Genomic DNA, 6,386 nt, shown 5'->3' on the forward strand with positions numbered 1-6,386 from the left:
GTAATGAGGAAGCACACATACAATAGACATCTCGGCACAATGGAGAAGATCAGTGGCTTTGGCTTGAGAAATACTGGGCTAGAATACCAATCTTGCTACTCACAAGCTGTGTGGATTTGGTAAATCTCCTGGTCTCTGCACCGCAGCCTCCAGGCTTACCATACTTGCTTTGTAGAGTCATTGGGATAAAAAGCCTATAGCAATACTTATGCTCAACGAGGTGGTTAGAGATAATCTACTCTGGCAGCCAGTTCCCGTCTCCTGATTCCCCCCAATGACAATGACAGTTGGTTTATCTTTTGGAGCCACTCTGAAGCCCAATCTTCAAGAGCATCAAGAGTAGCCCATGGGCAGCCTTGCATGACTTCAGAACACCCAGATGTCCTTTCAGTCTTGTCTCAGTGGAGACCCCAGTGTTCCAGCTTAGGGCCCAGTTCTGGAGTGATGACCAAGAGCCAGGCTCTCCCTCAGCCCTCTGTCACCACATCAGATGGAAGGTCTCTCACATACTCTGAGGGATCTGATTTTTCACCCTTATTAATCATGCTGTGTAGAACAAGGGTCTACACAAGATAGCGGATTCTCAAAGGCTACTGATGTGGGTTTTGGTTAATGAAATGTTCTGGGAACAGAGCCATAGCCCTCAATTCCATATTGCCTGTGCCAGCTCTGAGTCTTGATGGTGGAGTTGAGTTGCTGCAGTGCCGAGACTGTATGGAGTGCTACCTGGCTCTTTAGCAGGAAATATTGGTTCATTATGGTATCATGGAAACAATATGCTGGAGTTAGGAGCCCGGAGAGCAGCCCTGGCTCTGTGACTGACTTGCTCCATGCCCCCGAGGAACTTACAGCTTCTTGTTGGGTTCCCGTCTCCTGATTCCCCCCAATGACAATGACAGTTGGTTTAATGTAAGTGATGTAATGGTTAATCTTGGTTACCAGTTTGATGGGATTCAGAATCACCTAGGAGACACACCCCAGGGGCATCTGTGAGTGTGTTTCAATAGAAGTTTAATTAAGACCTATCCTGAGTTTGGACAGCCCAATATCATTGGCTGGAGTCCCAGACTGAATAAAAAGGAGAACATGAGCCCAGCAGCTGAATTCATGTTCATTTCTCAGTGCTTCCTGACTACGACTACAATGTGACCAGCCTTCTCAAGGTCTTGCTTCCAGGCCTTCCCTGCCATGATGGGCTGCACCCTTGAACTGTGAGCCAAACACACCTTTCTTTCCTGAAGTTGTTCTTGTCTGGGGCTTGGTTGCAGCAATGAGGAAAATACCTCCTACAGTGGTTGACTGGATTCTCTAGCCTTATAACCCTTGGTCTTGTGTAGGCTCTTTAGGGGTTCTCCCCCTGAGACTAGAGGCCCCTGGGTTTGTCCTGCTGCATCTGAGGGAAAGCCACTAGACCTTAGGAGGGACTCAAAGGATAGAGCTGAACTTCCTCAATAACAATTACCTGTAAGCCAGGCAGTGGTGGCACCCACTTTTAATCCTAGCACTTGAGAGACAGAGGCAGACAGATCTCTGAGTTTGAGGTCAGCCTGGGCTACAGAGTGAGTTCCAGGACAGCCAGAGTTACACAGAGAAACCCTGTCTCAAGAAAACAAAACAAAACAAAACAAAACAAAAACACCATACCAAAACAACAAAACAAAACAAAAAGAAAAGAAAAGAGAAAAAAGGATTATCCTTAAGGAGATAATATGACACCTTATCAAGAGAGCAGCAATGGAAAATTCAAATGCTGGCACCTTCTCTCTTATGAGCTAGGAGCCTATAACTGCTCAAGAGTTGCTCTGAATATGCAGTGCTGGGGGTATGACTTACATATTGAACCTGTTCTCACAGTGGGTGAACAAAAGCTCTGAGATGTCATAGCTGGACACTTGGCTCTTTTGTAATCTGCAATCACTTTCCTAGGATCACGGCTCTAGATGTCACAAGGATCCCTCCTCCGTGAAGAATTCTTTGAAGGTTCTCCATTCCACGTAACCTTGGGCAAGCAGCAACCCCAGAACTCTACTTATTGGTTGTCCAGCCTTCAAGCCCGGCACCCATTTCAAAGACAGATACTGATTGAATTATCTTGGCCTCAAACCTGTGAACTCTCTCAGTAAAAGCTGACATCTCAGTGCCTGGCCAAGGAAGAACAAAGAGAAGATTGCTGATCAGAACGCTTTTGGCTGCACATCTGCCTCTGCTACGGTAGGTCCTGGGTGTGTCAGCCTGTGCCAGCTGATAGAGGCCCACAGAAACAGCTGTTCCAGGTGTTGGAGGATGAGTCTGGTCCAGGTAGGCAAGAGGCTCAGCAGGGATGTCTGAGTGAGTGACTCTGTGCTTAGAGAGAACCGTGAAAAGGGGTAAGCTGCTAGAAAATGGTAGAAGCCTATTAAGGTTGACCAGAAAGAGCAACAGGCCTTTGGTTTGTGCTTGAGTGGCGTCCTCAGCAGAGAGAGCCCTCTTAACCATCAGCTGGCCTTGTCTCTACTCCTAGATAAAGACCTTCTGGGGAGAGCAGTGCTAGAGAAGGCCACACTGGTCTCTAGCCCGGTTCTGCTCAGCAGTTGTGTTAAAGTAGATGGATAGGAGACTACGAGATGTGTGCTGGCTGCCCTCTACCAGGTGCTATACTCAGGGCCCCTTGTCACAGGTGCCCAGCTGTAGCAGTGCAGATGTGGCTCCCTAGAGAGTCTCCTTGCTCTTCCTATGTCTTCCTTTTGGTTTTCTCTTTAGCCAATGACTCAGTAGAGGAACAGGGTGAGGGGGGAACTGGCGCACAGGTGCCTGGAGCATCCGTGATGTGTTGGGCATGTGGCATTTCCTTGTTGATTCCTTGCCACATTATAAAGCTTGCCTTAATTAAAAAGGAATTTCTATGTGTGTATGTGTTTGACAGAGAGAAGGGGAGAGAGGAGAGAGAGAGAGAGAGAGAGAGAGAGAGAGAGAGAGAGAGGCAGACAGACAGGCAGACAGAGAGGCATTGAAGTGAAATTGAATGGAGAGAAATATTTTCACCTGAAATTCAGGTCTCAACATGTATGTATGTATGTATGTATGTATGTATGTGTATATATATTCTGAGTTTCAATATGCAATATATGATTCTTATTTGAGTTGTGCTCACAGGAGTTCAAGTGCATAGTCTATTCTGGAGCTTTCCTTTTTAGATGGGGACCCAGGGTGTCTAGTTTTGGACTCTATGCCTAGTGAGTGATGGGGCTGAGGGCAGAGCATTTATAAACCCCCAATTTAGCCTGTTCAGCAACCCAGAATGGGATGCTCTAGGACCAAAGGAGGAAAAAAAAATCCCATCTTTCCAGCCTGGCCACCAGGCCTTGGGAACTGTGCAAATTTCTAGGACCCCGTCTAGGGAGCCCCTCTAATGTAACACTGGTCAAGAGTGATAGAGGACCCCAGATGGAGAGTGGTGCTTCAGGGGAGACTTAGTGAGAACCAGGAAAAGGGGTTCTATAGCTTGCGAGTCTGGCTGAGGTGGCTCCAAGATTGCTTATGAGTTCCCCAGACCTAAACTACCTCTCGGTTCTAGGAGAGCTTGATCTTGTCTGAGAATTTTTCTTCACAGCTCCCACTCTCACCTGCTCTAGGGTGTCATATTCACCCTGCAAGGCTTTGGGAGCTCCACCCTTGATGGACGTCTATACCAAAGAAGAGTTAAGCGGAAACGTGCTTCCTCCCTCTCTGAGAATGCATGTTCTCTGCAGATGATTGACATACTAGATGAGTCTCTACGTATCACAGGTGTGTGGGCCCTACCCACCTAGGCCTCAATCATTCATCCAAATCAACGCTCTAATCCTGGCATTCATGTAGAAGATATCTGCCCCACAGCAAGGGGGGGGCAGTTTTTTGCTGAGCCCCAATGTCTGGGCTCTAGTCCAGACTTCTCAAGGGTGTGGGGAAGACCTTGTAAGCAAACACATTACTAATTCTTCCTCGGTGTATTGCTATTTATACCAGTGGGATAAATAGGCACTGTCTAAAGACCAATGAGTAATGGGAAAAAAGCCTTTTGCTGTTCATAGACAAGCAGTTCCATTAGCAAGTCTCACTCTGTGAGATGTGAATTCTCCTCCATATCTCCTGAATCAGATTTTATAATCCTCATTTGCCCCAAGAGGAAAGGAGAGTTCCTCGGCTTAAATAAAATCTCTGAGGAGGCCTGAATTGGCACTCTCAATCTTCAAAGAATTACCTTCCGCTCTAGGCCTTTTCCCATCCTCCTTTTTCAGCCTTCCAAGTCACTACTTCTCAGCTTCCACTGGAGTCGGAGCTCTCTGGAAAGCTGACATCTGGATTTTACTTGCAAGGATACTGATGACATTGACCTTAACATGGCTGGGGATCAGACTTCCTAGAACTTGCCCAGGGTGGTCTCATGCACTCCCAAGCTTGAAAGTGGTTTGCATTGCATTTTAGCAGATAGACAGGCTCTTTTGTTCTTGATGTTTCCTGCCCCTGTATGCAGGACTGTTCTCTGTGCTCAGAGAGTGATTATCACATCTCATCACCGATTAGTTCCTCGGACACTTGTGCAAACCCTACCTGTTAGTTTCAACCTGATACAGTAGGTCCAGTCTGGGACCTGAGAATGTGTATTTCTAACAAGTTCCCAGGCAATATTGATGCTAATGGCTAGAAAACTGAATGTTAAGAACACTGCCCTGGAGGATGACAAAGACTGCTTAGAGAAGTGTCCTTCCAGACACAGGCCTTTCCCAGTAACGTGCAAAAACAAACCTACATCTGTATTACATTCCTAGACTGTATTGACTTCATCTTCTCAATGTTTGCTAGTGACCTTACATGGATCCATATCTTTCTGGGCTCAGTGTTAGTGTTAGAAACAGTAGGGGATGCTCAGGAGGGAAGTGTACATCACTGGAAGAGAAGGGCTGTTTCCAGTGACACATGAATTAACCAGCTGTTTCCACCCTTTCCAGGCCCTACCTGGTTTCCTTAGATTCACAGCCCACCTTTTTTTTTTTTTGAGACAGGGTTTCTCTGTGTAGCTTTGAAGCCTTTCCTGGATCTTGCTCTGTAGACCAGGCTGGACTTGAAATCACAGAGATCTGCCTGCCTCTGCCTCTCGAGTGCTGGGATTAAAGGTGTGCGCCACCACTGCCCGGCTCTCCCACCTTTTTAGAGTCTTAAATACAAGGATCTTCCAGCTTTCCCATCCATCTTCTGAAATCTCTTCTAACCATCTCCCTTCAGAGTGAAATGAGTTTCACAAAGCCTCTCCCCAATGGATGGATTGCAGATTAGCCAAGGATGCCTCTGGAAGCATCTCTGAGGCTCACAGCATGCCTATGTGGGCCCCCGGGCCCTGTAACTGAGCGTAGGATTGAAAGCTCATGATTGCCTTGATTTACATCTTGTTAACAAAATATGATGGGACCCGTTTACTTCTACTCCTGCCAGCACTGTGTGCTGTTATCCTACTTTAAAAATCAGATAAAGAGAAAACAGTATCTCCTTATTTGTTCAGCATGTGTTTCTTAACTATAAATAAGCATATATTAAAATATAAATGACTTCTTACTTAACTTGAGCTGAAAGGATGGTGTTTCCATTCAGCATAGCTTAAAGAGTTGGCTACCTTGAACTGATTTGCTCGGCCTGGTCTGTTGTTAGATCTTCATGGTTTCCTTGACCTATGATTTTCCAGGGTATCATTTCTTAACACCTAGGACTATGTTCTAGCAATTCTTGTAAGTGTTTGCATCTACTGCAATGCATGATGGGTGATGTTCTTTACAGGACAGAACTCCCTGTGTCTTCCAGCAGTAGGAGCCATGATAAAAAAAATGTAAGCTGTAATGTAGCCATCCTGTCCAGGAAGTAGTTTACAACTCCATACTTTTCTCTCCTACTGGCTGAGATATAGCTATATGGTCCAATACTGTGTTTTGTTTTGCTTTGTTTTGTTTAGATAGGGTTTTGCTCAGTAGCCTAGGTTGTTCTTGAACTCACTACATAGTCCTACTGGCTTTGAACTTGTAGCTATCTTCCTGCCTCAGCCTCACTATACCTAGTTGCAGCATGGTGTTTGAAAATAGCATCTCAAGGTCCCAGGTCTCCACTGTAGTCTTCAGTAGATGTATGCCTGTGGTGATTGATGTTGATTGCCAGTGTGATGGGATCTGGATTCACACCCATCAGGGATTGTCTTGATTAGGTCAGCCTCTGGGCATGCCAGTGGGAGAGCATCATGATTAGGTTATCCGAGATGGGATGACCCACTCTCAAAGGGAGTAGTGCCATTCCCTGGGCTTAGGTCCTAGACTGAATAAAAACGAGCAGGCTAACTGACACAGAGATTCATCATTCTCTGTTTTCCGAGCACAGATGCACCTGTT

The sequence above is a fragment of the Peromyscus leucopus genome, chromosome 8b (assembly GCF_004664715.2).
Source record: "Peromyscus leucopus breed LL Stock chromosome 8b, UCI_PerLeu_2.1, whole genome shotgun sequence".
Taxonomy (NCBI): domain Eukaryota; kingdom Metazoa; phylum Chordata; class Mammalia; order Rodentia; family Cricetidae; genus Peromyscus; species Peromyscus leucopus.